We start from the raw sequence: 12515 nt of genomic DNA on the forward strand, positions 1-12515 counted from the left end.
AGCTATCAAGCCTAGTACCATTGCCACATGGCTCTGCATTGTGGGTGCGCATTGGGTATCTCCTTATAGGATGGTGTGAGTTCCTGTATCTCGATGCTGTCCTCCCAATTGATGGTGCAGCCACATTTGGCACACTGCAGAGTACACAGTCCCGGCCTCTCTACCTCAAAACAGGTCTTTGAGACCTGGTGTCAGGGTGCTGTCAGCGGCTCCCAGCCCATGAAATGATAAAGGCAAGGAAAAGTTACTTACAGTAATTTTTTATTTCAAAATTTACACAGAGAGGCTATAGATCCCATCCTCTTGGATAATGGCGTTGTCCTGTGTGAATGTGCCCCCCCACTTCCTCATTCATCATCCAATAGCTAGGAAAAGTCTTAGATATCTGGGGGTGCAAATTACCCAAAACTTGAACAAACAAGTTGTATCAGTTTAATTATAGTACGGTTTGGAAAGCTCTAAATATGGATATAATACGTTGGAATAAATGAAGACTCTCCATTATGGACAAACTAGTTGCATTGAAAACAATGACTGTACCTCCAATCTTTCTTTTCTTCCAGACTTGGGTGAACGCCTGAGATGGAGGAAGACCCTGGAACCTATCCCTAAAGGAATCCAACAAAGCCCACCCACCCGTGGGAAGAAAGATAGGGGAGACCTGGCCATAAAAGGGATAGGCATACCTAACCCCCAAAAAGAGAACCCCCTAAGAAAAAAATACAAAAGCCCCAAAAGGAAGCCCCAAAAGTAGAGAAAGGGGGCATCTGAGGCATCCGAGGGAACAAAATAACCCTCGGGTAAAGGCCTAAAAACACTCCAAAAGCTTCTTTCGGCTGATGCCCCCTCCCCAGCCCCCCTCCCTCCCGAAGCCATAAGCCCAATTTGGGCAGAGGCTGGCACCCCTCTCCCTGCTCACCCATGTGGATTACCCCAAGCCATTAACATCTGACTCGCATCCATATGGGTGGGCACCCCTCTCTCACCTCTCCCTCCCCACCCACTGGAGACCCCTGCCCAGCATTGGTGGCAGGGGTTCCACCCTACCTGACCCGCCACCTTTGCCCTCCATATTGCCAGACACCCAGCCCTCTGAAGTAACACCTCCAGGAAACCTCTCAGCTTTGACACAGAGGGAAGGATGTCTCTTTCTAGGTGCACACGGAAAGAACTTGCTTCTTAAAAAATCTCCGGCACAGCTATGCAACACCACAGGAAACATTTTGTCAGTGAGGGGTAAAGGGTTGGTAAAGTTTGCTCTCCTTCCCGCAAAGAACAAGAGTCTGTGCTTAAATGATCAAACAGTTCTGCGATCAGTTTAGTTGCTGGTGTGATTTTCAATAGGGCCGCGGAGTCATAAGTTATTTTCATATTCTTTTGGCATCCAGGATAACTTGACATTTCTTATCTCGCTTATAAAATTGGGAATGCCAATTTTATAATCCCAGCAGTACTCAGGGGGATAACACCTTGGTTTTCTGCTGCTTGTCGTAGTTGTTCAAGACCATCTTCCTGACTGTTCCTTCTCAGATGATGGGCGCCGACCAAGGGGTCAGGGTGGGCATGTCCATTTGTGCGCTGCAAGAAATGAGAAAAAAGTATGGATGCCCCAAATGGTGGAAAGTATATATTAGGTGGGGGGTTTCACCCCCACACCACTGCCACCTGAGGGCCCTGACTTTATCATCATTAACAGAGTTGAGGTTGTATCCTGGTATCTTGAGCACAAATGCAATCAAAACAAGCTAATGCACAGTATGCAAGGCAAGCCATTTAAGCTTGAATTTGCAAGGAATAACAAATTTAAAATGCAGCTAAGAGTCAATGGCAGAGCAAGCCAAGATGCTTTCGTTTTACAGTGCCTTTTAAAAGGTTGCACCAGGAGTACAACAGCACGTTTGCCAAGCACCAAGGTGGGCAGCAGCGGAAAGTATCTTGCAGTCCTGAGACCCCCAGAGAACTGTTCCAATTCTGTACATAGTATTTTGCCTGCTGTGATAGGGTCAGAGGTGCATAAAATTATATCCTCTGCAAAGAGGTCTGAATTTTGTTCATTTCCGTTTGCAACCACTCTTGTACCAGAGAGGGCATTGCATAACTTGATTGCTAATGGTTCTAGAATTAATACAACTACCAGGGCTGACAGATAGCATCCTTCCTTCTAACCTAAAAGATCCCAATATTTCCATATAAGGGAGTTACTCTCAACCCTTGATAATTTTGGTGGTTCCTTTCTCAACCTTTCCAGGTGTCAGGGGTGGCCACAGGAGCAGGAATGGTGGAGACCACCTCCCCATCCTGACTCTTCCAGGGAAGAGGAAGAGATACACAGTATAGATACAACAGTGGCTTGTGGGAGGTCCTCCTGCTATTGGATTATGCCCTAGTGTCCGGTTGATCCCATGGGGAAGAATCTTTCCCCCATCTTCTCCCTCTCCTTGTCTCTTCCATGGATGAATAGCCCTGCCCTGCTGCTGTTGGCATAACAGATTCTGTCTGTCAAGATGCTCTGCTATTCCCCTTCTTTTCATGGTAAACATGAGGGTGATTCCCACCCCCCACCCCATGGTCCTCAAACGCACCCGCGCTCAGTGTTACTTCAGGGCAGCATCCCATCCTGGGAGCCCCTGGAACTGGCGTCATATGAGCCTGTTTCCTGCTGTCACCACGGTGACCTCCAAGATTCTAACTGGCCAGAGAATGTTATGATGCAAAAGGCAGTTGGCCAGAACTGAAGGTGCCAGGATAGAAAAAACGTCCGTTGGGGAAGAGTAACTGACGTTATGACAAGTTTGAGTGGCAACAAGCCCTACCATATGCTCTTCCCCTGGTTGGCATCCCCCAAATTTGACTGGGTTAATCTGGACACCTAGCAAACTCACAGGCCCCGACTAAACCTGACACCTGTTAAACTCACCTGTTTCTATAATTTGGTGAGATAGGGATTACAACAGCAACAAAGATCATCATTCCTCTAAAGAACAATTGCTATTTCAGGCTCTCAAACAAGAGCAGAATCTAACTAAACAGCTTTTGGTTCTGGATCAATGTGGATCCTTTATGGATATTTACTTATTTATCTACTGTTTTTCCTCTCAAACTGATGTTTTGTGTTGTTGTTCCCTGGAAACTCTTGGTTCGTAAGCTGCTTTGGACAAGCGCAATGTAGTACCAAAAATAAATGTGTGATCTTGAAAGAGCCTCAGACTTTATCTGAGGCACATCTAGTGAAAGATACATTCAAGACTAAGTCTCACTGAAGGCCATTGAATGGGCCTTAGTCATGGCTTATCTAAACCCCATGGGGGGTACAGGGACCGTGACTAACTGGGGTGGCTTTTTCAGAAAATCTGCTTTTCCCTTTAAGTTATCCAAAGATTTCATCCATTCCCCAGCTATAAATCCTTACCTTCTCACCTGGCTTTTCTGTCTGTTTCATGGGACAATGAAGCAGAACAGGTGAACATCTAGATGGCATAATTTGCTACCTGCCATGTTGATAAAAATGCTGACAGAAAACACACAAATATCTAAGCTGAGAGCACGCCTTGCACTGCTTACTGGCCAAGCGTCTGGTAAGAAATAAGCAACGGAATAGTGATGATGCAAACCTGTTTCTTGCTGTCTCTATGGTAACCCTGTGGAATGTGAGGAAGGGGCTAGGAGAATATTAGAATGTCATCATGGAAGGTGGAAGAGCAGCCCAGGGATGAGAAAAGGGTGATCAGTTCACCCTTCCTGGTTGACCATTCATCTTCACAGGCTCCCTACACATTTTTAAACATGGTCATCTGAATTTTCCCTTGGAGATTGTTACTACCTTCCATGGATATGATGTTGGAGAAAGAGAATTGCACTCTGGAGATGGCCAGCCGAGAGGAAGTTGTAGGAAGTCTCAGACCATAAGGTTCCTGCCTTTGTAACTTACCCCCACGATATCAAAATAAGCTCCAGTAGACAAGAGGGGAAGACTCAAGAGCAGCAGGTGCAGACTTAGAGCACTCCAAGCAGGCTTTGGAAGGCACAGCAAATAGAACAATTCCTGGCCCTCCCCAGAATAGGAAGAGACATGAGAAGGTGGCAGATAACTCCCTACTGAGGGGAAGAGAGGCAGCAGTGTGCAGAGGAAACAGGATGTCCCGGGAGGTGTGCTGTCTTCCAGGTGCAAAGACTGATGATGTGGTGGTGAAGTTGCCAAGTGTTATCAAGCCCACTGACCACTCCCGCTTCCTTCAGACTCATGTGGGTACAAATGATACTGACACACACAGACTTTAATGTATAGCAAGGGACTATGGGAGTCTGCGCATGGAGCTGAAGAGCCTTGGGGCACAGGTGGTCTTTTCATCACTCCTTCCTGTTGAAGGTCGTGGCCCAGGAAGAGAGGGAAATCCTGGAGGTAAACCACTGGCTTTGCAGGTAGTGTTGTCAGGAAGGGTTTTGTTCCTTCGATCATGGTCCCCGCTTCCTTGAGGAAGGACTTTTGGCAAGAGATGGGCTTCACCTCACAGCGGTTGGCAAGAATGTGTTTGCTAAGAGTCTCATGAAGGTGGTCAGGAGAGCTTTAAACTAGAACTTTAGGGGGAAGGAGACAACATTACAGACGACAGAAGAACACATGGAACTGGGGATAATAGCTACATTGATGCTCAGCAAGCTGAGGGGATGTTCCAGAAACCTGCTAAAGGGCAAGAAAGTACAAGAAGGAAGCAGCTGGAGGGAAGGACTCGTGGTTTCAGTTGTCTCTACACAAATGCACAGAGTATCAGAACCAAGCCAGACCAACTGCAGCTTTTAATTCAGGATGGCAAATATGATGTGGTAGCAGTGGCGAAGCTGCATGCTCCAGCACCGGGGGCGGAGAGCACATAGGGGCGTGGCTGGTGCGCATCCTGGGGGCATGGCATGTCACCTGCAGGGGTATGGTGTGCGTCCTGGGGGCGTGGCATGCAGCCCATGGGAGCGTGGTGTGCATCCTGGGGGTGTGACGTTCGACGTGGTGGTGGGGGTGCACGACGCCTATCCGGGGTGGCTGCGATGGTACTCCCCTCCCCGATGGTGACGGGGCAGTGCGCTCTCCCCACCCTGTTCCTTTGCCAGTGCCTGGTAGGCATTATTGAAATATTGTGGGATGAGACCGATGACTGGAATGTAGGAATTGAGGGGTATGACCTGTTCAAGAGAAAAGGGCCAAACAGGAAGGGAGAAGGAGTAGCATTATATGTAAAGGATGTGTTTCCTGTTGCCCCACTGATTTGCTTCCCCCGTGTTTCCTGTTGCGTCAATGATTTGCATCCTGTTTCCTGTCGCGCCACCAATTTGTGTCCCCCGTGTTTCCTGTTGCATCAATGATTTGCGCCACCCGTGTTTCCTGTTGCATCAATGATTTGCATCCTGTTTCCTGTCGCGCCACCAATTTGCGTCCCCCCTGTGTTTCCTGTTGCATCAATGATTTGCGTCCCCTGTTTCCTGTTGTGCTGCCCCGCTGCTGGGCAACTGAAGCAGCATCTTGTTTCTCTCTTCTAGTGTCTGCACTCACACTGAGGCCCTCAGGACCCTACCCTGCCCTGGCTTTCTTGTTTGCCACTTCCAGTTTGCCACTTTCCAGTTTGCAGACTGTCCCACCGCCACCGTCCTGGGTCTAAATCAGGGGTAGGCAACCTAAGGCCCGGGGGCCAGATGCAGCCCAATCGCCTTCTAAATCTGGCCCGCGAACGGTCCAGGAATCAGTGTGTTTTGACATGAGTAGAATGTGTCCTTTTATTTAAAATGCATCTCTGGGTTATTTGTGCGGCCTGCCTGGTGTTTTTACATGAGTAGAATATGTGTTTTTATCTAAAATGCAGCTCTGGGTTATTTGTGGGGCGTAGGAATTCATTCAAACAATATAGTCCAGCCCATCACAGGGTCTGAGGGACAGTGGACCAGCCCATGGCTGAAAAAGGATGCTGAGCCCTGGTCTAAATCTTCTTCCTCTGTGTTATCCCGAGTTCTTGGGCTGGTGTCTCCCACCACTCTTTGCCACCCAGCCAGTGATTGATGGAAGAACAGGTGCACGTCACACCTTTTTATTCCTTTCAGATTGAAATCTATTGTTTTCAGTGTGGCCAAGTACTATTCTGCAGCAAGCACTGATCCCTCTGACATTTGTGATTTTTCCTCTTTAGGTTTGTGACATGACTATAATTTTTAAAACATTGGTGCCCATTTTACCTCACTCTGCGCTACTTCTATTTGCTTCATTTTGTTCTTTTTTTACCCTGCTAAACATATTAGCATACTGTGTTTCATGTCCCTCTCATTTTGTTTCCTTAATTCTGATAATTGTATAGCAATAAATGTTTGATCTGATCTGAATGAAACTCGTGCAACTGAAACAGCTGCATGTGACTTTCTTATTCACCCCATCTGCCCCTTGCTCTCTCCTTTTCCAGTTGTTTCCATTGTCTAATTTTAGACTGTAAGCTCTTTGAGGCAGAGATCTATCCTCATGCTCTGTAAAGCACCGTACACACTCAAGACATTAGGCAGCTCCTGGCTGGAACAAAGATCAGCCTCTACAAAATGATCTGTGGGATTTACTCTGGGTAGATAATAGCAAGAGTTTCTGAGTCTCAATTGCTTAACAGCAGTAGTAAAAGGGAATAACTTTCCCTGCCTAAACCTGGAGGTGTGGACTTGCATGTGAAAGGCCTGATCGAGCTCCCTTCAGGTCTGGCACTGAAAGGAAATCAGAAGCAGTTCAATAGCCATTAAGGCTAGTAGCTATTGATAACCTTGCTTTCTTTTTCTTTTCTTTTCTTTTTGTAACATTAGCCTTATTTTCCATGAATTTTAAAGCCATGCAAGGTGACAATCATCACTATCTCCTGTGGGAGGGAGTTCCATAGTTTAACGATTAGCTGAGTGAAGGACTTTCTTATATCTGCCCTGAATCTTCCAATATTCCACTCCACTAAAGGTAAAGGTAAAGGTACCCCTGCCCGTACAGGCCAGTCGTGACCGACTCTGGGGTTGCGTGCTCATCTCGCTTAAGAGGCCGGGAGCCAGCGCTGTCCGAAGACACTTCCGGGACACGTGGCCAGCGTGACAAAGCTGCTCTGGCGAGCCAGCACCAGCGCAGCGCACGGAAACGCCATTTACCTTCCCGCTATAAAGCGGTACCTGTTTATCTACTTGCACTTAGGGGTGCTTTCGAACTGCTAGGTGGGCAGGAGCTGGGACCGAATGACGGGAGCTCACCCCGCCACGGGGATTCAAACCACCGACCATACGATCGGCAAGTCCTAGGCACTGAGGTTTTACCCACAGCGCCACCCGCGTCCCTTCATCCGCTCCACTAGATAACTCAAAATTTCTAGGATTATGAAGAAGAGTTTGGATTTGATATCCCTCTTTATCACTACCTGAAGGAGTCTCAAAGTGGCTAACATTCTCCTTTCCCTTCCTCCCCCACAACAAACACTCTGTGAGGTGGGTGGGGCTGAGAGACTTCAGAGAAGTGTGAGCAGCCCAAAGTCACCCAGCAGCTGCATGTGGAGGAGCGGGGAAGCGAACCTGGTTCACCAGATTACAAGTCCACCGCTCTTAACCACTACACCACACTGGCTCCCAGTGAGGGGAGGGGGGCTTTTCTCTGCCCACTTTCTCCTTGCCATGCATATTTTATAAACTCATATCATGTCTCTTCTTACTCACCTTTTTTCTAAACTAAAAAGTCTCAAATGCTGTGACCTTTCCTCTTGGGGAGTTGCTACATCCCCTTGACCATTTTGACTGCCCTTTTCTGAATCTTTCCCAACTTTACAATATCCTTTTTGACCAGAACTGTACTATTTGGATCCCTTCCCACTCCACCCTGGCACTTGAGAATCTTCGGCTGAAGACAGGGGGCTGGCAATTTAACATGTGCGAGGAGCACATTGTTGCTACAAATGCCCACAAGAGGGAGCTGCCTGAACGCAGCTTAGCCAGTGGAACAACCCAGATTTTGAACAGAAATCTGGCAAGGCAGGTGCTCCCATGGGCAGGGCACAGGCACACACACACACACACACACACACACACACACACACACCACCCCACTCCAAGGCCAGTGTGGCAAAGGAGGAGAACTTGTTTGGCATACGGTTTGCTTGTTGTGCTGCCTCTGCTCTGCTGCGTTGCACAATTGTGCAGGCATGTGTGTAACTAGGGTGCACTTACTGGCTGCTCCCTGTGCAAAAGAACATGGGGATGCATAATGCAGCAATAATTTGGTCGGATCTTTTGCAGCCTTCTAAGGTGGTGGCCATAGCTGCACAACAAGGTTATAAGCTTCTTGAACATTGATTGCATTGGGGAACACCCCCCCCCCCACTAGAATGAGGAGAGAGGGAGACACTATCATACTGTGACTCGTTTTATACACCAGGAAGTATAAATGACTCCAGGGCACAGACTCATGACACAGATTGGCCTCTGGGTAAATTAAGGTGTTGGGTGCCTGGGATTTGCAACATGCTCAGTTACCCAGTTAAATTGAAAATGAAATATGCTCTAAAGAAGTAGGGAATGGGGACTTCCGGCGCTCACTGCCTTGGTGAAAAGCGGCTCCCACACTCTCATGGAGACGATGGAGGAAGCTGCATTTGGAAATGGCAAGCTGAAGAATCACCACATTGGATTGCACCAAAGAGTCCATTTAAGCCCGGTATCCTATTTCCAAGAGAGATCAAGGCAACTCAAAAGCAGAGCATAACAGCAAATTTCCCCCACTGTGGTACTCACAGAAATAGACTGCTCTGAACTAGGCGGCTCCATTTAGCAAGCAGGGCTTATAGTAAAAGGTAAAAGGTAAAGGACCCCTGGACAGTAAAGTCCAGTCAAAGGCGACTATGGGGTTGCAGCGCTCATATCACTTTCAGGCCAAGGGAGCCAGTGTTTGCCCACAGACAGCTTTCCGGGTCATGTGGCCAGCAGGACTAAGCCACTTCTGGTGCAACGGAAACACTGTGACGGAAACCAGAGCGCATGGAAAGGCCGTTTACCTTCCCATCGCAGCAGTACCTATTTATCTACTTGCGCTGGTGTGCTTTCAAACTCCTAAGTTGGCAGGAGGTGGGACAGAGCAACGGGAGCTCACGGGGATTTGAACCGCCGACCTTCCGATCAGCAAGCCCAAGGGGCTGAGTGATTTAGATCACAGATCTGTCTGATTGATCAAGCTGCCATCATGTCCTGAGCTACTCAGTTTTGCAGGTTAATTCATGGGTGGAGCAATCTTCTACTCAAAGGACAGCTGTAACTACAACCCTGAAGACTGACACCCCAGGAATGGCAGTGGAACAGCTGTCAGGAGCTTCCAGCAGGCATTTTACCACCAAACTGAATTCCACAATGCTGGAAAACTTCCAGCAGTGAGCAGGGGTTGGGTTGGGGCAACCTGGTATATCCGAGGCCTTTCTCAATTATGCAAGAAGGAACCTTTTCTCTTTTTTTCTATTCCTTTGAAAAATGGGAACATAGAAAGCTGCCTTCCACCAAGCCAGACCACTGGTCCACCTAGCTCAGCATTGTCTATGCTGACTGGTAGCAGCTCTCCAGGTTTCAGATGGGGGCATTTCCTCAGCTCTACCTAGAGGTATGGGACGCGGGTGGCTCTGTGGGTTAAACCACAGAACCTAGGACTTGCTGATCAGAAGGTCGGCGGTTCGAATCCCCGCGACAGGGTGAGCTCCCATTGCTCAGTCCCTGCTCCTGCCAACCTAACAGTTCGAAAGCACGTCAAGTGCAAGTAGATAAATAGGTACCATTCCAGCGGGAAGGTAAACGGCATTTCCGTGCGCTGCTCTGGTTTGCCAGAAGCGGCTTAGTCATGCTGGCCACATGACCCAGAAGCTGTACGCCAGCTCCCTTGGCCAGTAAGCCGAGATGAGCGCCGCAACCTCAGAGTCGGCCACGACTGGACCTAATGGTCAGGGGTCCCTTTACCTTTACCTGGAGGTATTCCACCAGTGAGGTAAGGAGGGTTCTTTACAGTAAGATCCTGTCTTCATGGCTCTGAACAAAGGGCTGAGTTAAAATAGAAATGTAGAGATGTCTTAACCTGGATCAGAGCACCAGTCCATATGGCCCAGGATTGTCTACACTGACCAGCAGAGGCGCTTGAATATTTCAGACAAGGATGCTTTCCCAGCTCTACCAGGAGACCAAGAATTGAACCCATGACCTTTTGCACAAGCAGCATGCATTCTACCATTGAAAATCTATGGAGGAGTGGGCCTTTTCAAGGGTGGCACCCTGGCTTTGGAATACCCCCTCCCCCACAAAGTGGTACCTCAGGTTAAGAATGGTTTCAGGTTAAGAATGGACCTCCAGACGCCAGTGTGGTGTAGTGGTTAAGAGCGGTGGACTCGTAATCTGGTGAACCGGGTTTGCTTCCCCGCTCCTCCACATGCGGCTGCTGGGTGACCTTGGGCTAGTCACACTTCTTTGAAGTCTCTCAGCCCCACTCACCTCACAGAGTGTTTGTTGTGGGGGAGGAAGGGAAAGGAGAATGTTAGCCACTTTGAGACTCCTTCGGGTAGTGATAAAGCGGGATATCAAATCCAAACTTCTTCTTCTTCTTTAGCTAATGGGACCTCCTGCTGCCGCTGCATGATTTCTGTTCTCATCCTGAGGTAAAGTTCTTAACCTGAGGTACTACTTCTGGGTTAGCGGAGTCCGTAAGCTTTTGCAACCCGAGGTGTTTGTAACCTGAGGTACCACTGTATTATCAGTTTATTACTTCAAACATGTTATTGTTTTGCCTTGATTGCTTTTTTTTTTAGTAGCAAACCAGCTCTGGATGAAGGCAGAGGTCTGAAGCTTTGGGAGGCGGTGGGGGGCTATGCAAAGCTGGGATCTGTGAATGGGGGGGGGGGAACATTGGCAGAAAATCAACTCTCCCAAATGCACTTCAGTTCCCAATTTCAGTTTGACTTCTTTTCAGATAACTTTCTGCTCTCAGCCCCACCCTTTTAAAGCTGCTACCAAAGAAACAGGAAAGCCACATAAAGGGGGAGGGAAACTGAGACATTTGGTATTTGAGGAGCAGGTTCCCAAGTCATTTATTGATTCATACAAAGGGAAAAGGCAGACCAATCATGAGTTGCAACAGGCTGGGGCCATAACTCTGCAGATGGGACTTTTAAAAAATCAGTGATGGGGAGGGCAGGAGTGACACCCTCTGCAAACAGGAATGGGTAACCCACAGTGCCTCCAGGTGTTGGGGACTCCAAAGATCCCAGCCAGCATGGCCAGAGATGATGGGACCTGTAGTCTGCAACATCTGGAAGGCACTGGGTTCCCTGTACCTGCTTTAAAAGCCCACCTGGCAAAACCTATCCCACTTTTTAATGTTGTGTTTAATCGGGGGGGGGGGGAGAGAGACAACCTAGAGACTGAGGCCCACGCAAGACTTCCCAGCAAATGTGCCCCTACTCACCACCCCCAAGTACTACAAGATAGCTTCTGATAAAGCAAGACAGTGTGATGTCAAGATGCTCAGAATTCCCTATCCCACCTCACTGACTGCTGCTTGCAAAGGGAGGGGACAACCTTGGCAGCTGTGACATCAAGCCAGGCATCCTTCATCATGTTTGGGTTGGGCTGAAACAAAAGTCACCCCCATGAACACAGGAAGCTGCCTGGTCCAAAGTCCAGCTGAGGGATGTTGGCAATTTTGGTGTCTTCTCAATTTCTAACTTTTTTCTTAAGTTCACTTCTCCACAATCATACATCAGTTTGTGATTTGTTGTTAAATAAGCTCTCACAAAAACACATCAGAATTTTAGTGTGGAATTCACCTTTTACAACGCACTCTCATTTTGTATATTTTCACTAATATACAGTGGTACCTTGGTTCTCAAGCACCTTGGTACTCAAACAACTTTGGAACCCAAACACTGCAAACCTGGACGTAGGTGTTCCAGTTTGCAAACTTTCTTTGGAAGCCAAACGTGCTCCGTTTTGAGTGTTACACTTTCGATTAGAGTGCCACACTTCCGTTTTGAGTGTGACGCTGATGTCTGTCTGTTTTTGCTATTTATTTTGCCTTTTTGTTTTTGCAGCTCTTTTTTTGTTCAGCTAGTGATTGATAGTGTGACTGCAGTACATTGTTTATTGCTTTCATTTTATGGATCTATCTCGTTATATAGTAAAATTCATGTTAAATTGCTGTTTTAGGGGTTATTTTTAAAAGTCTGGAACGGCTTAATCCCTTTAGCATTACTTTCTATGTGAAAGCACGTCTTGGTTTTGGAACACCTTGGTTTTTGGAATGGACTTCTGGAACGGATTAAGTTTGAGAACCAAGGTACCACTGTGTGTGCATTTATATGCGCGCTATGCCCCAGCACTGCAACATTCAGAGAGCTGCGAATTTCATAGGGTGGGTGAGTTTCGGTTTGCAGATTGTTTTGGATAATTAGGTAGGTTTGCCTATAAATGCAAACTGAATTGCTTCTCTCCAGCATAAAATAAATGCAAACTGA

At 47.7% G+C, this 12515-nt stretch overlaps 1 long non-coding RNA gene across 1 annotated transcript; it reads right to left on the minus strand.

Moving 5' to 3' along the window:
• Positions 1 to 244: 244 nt before the first annotated feature.
• Positions 245 to 4984, minus strand: LOC308468673. Its single transcript, XR_013981803.1, has 2 exons — positions 2583 to 4984; positions 245 to 1578 (listed from the first exon to the last, which is right to left on the minus strand). It is a non-coding gene; the product is annotated as an uncharacterized lncRNA (long non-coding RNA).
• Positions 4985 to 12515: the final 7531 nt, after the last annotated feature.

This window comes from Podarcis pityusensis (assembly GCF_964106645.2).
Source record: "Podarcis pityusensis genome assembly, chromosome: Z".
Lineage (NCBI taxonomy): Eukaryota > Metazoa > Chordata > Lepidosauria > Squamata > Lacertidae > Podarcis > Podarcis pityusensis.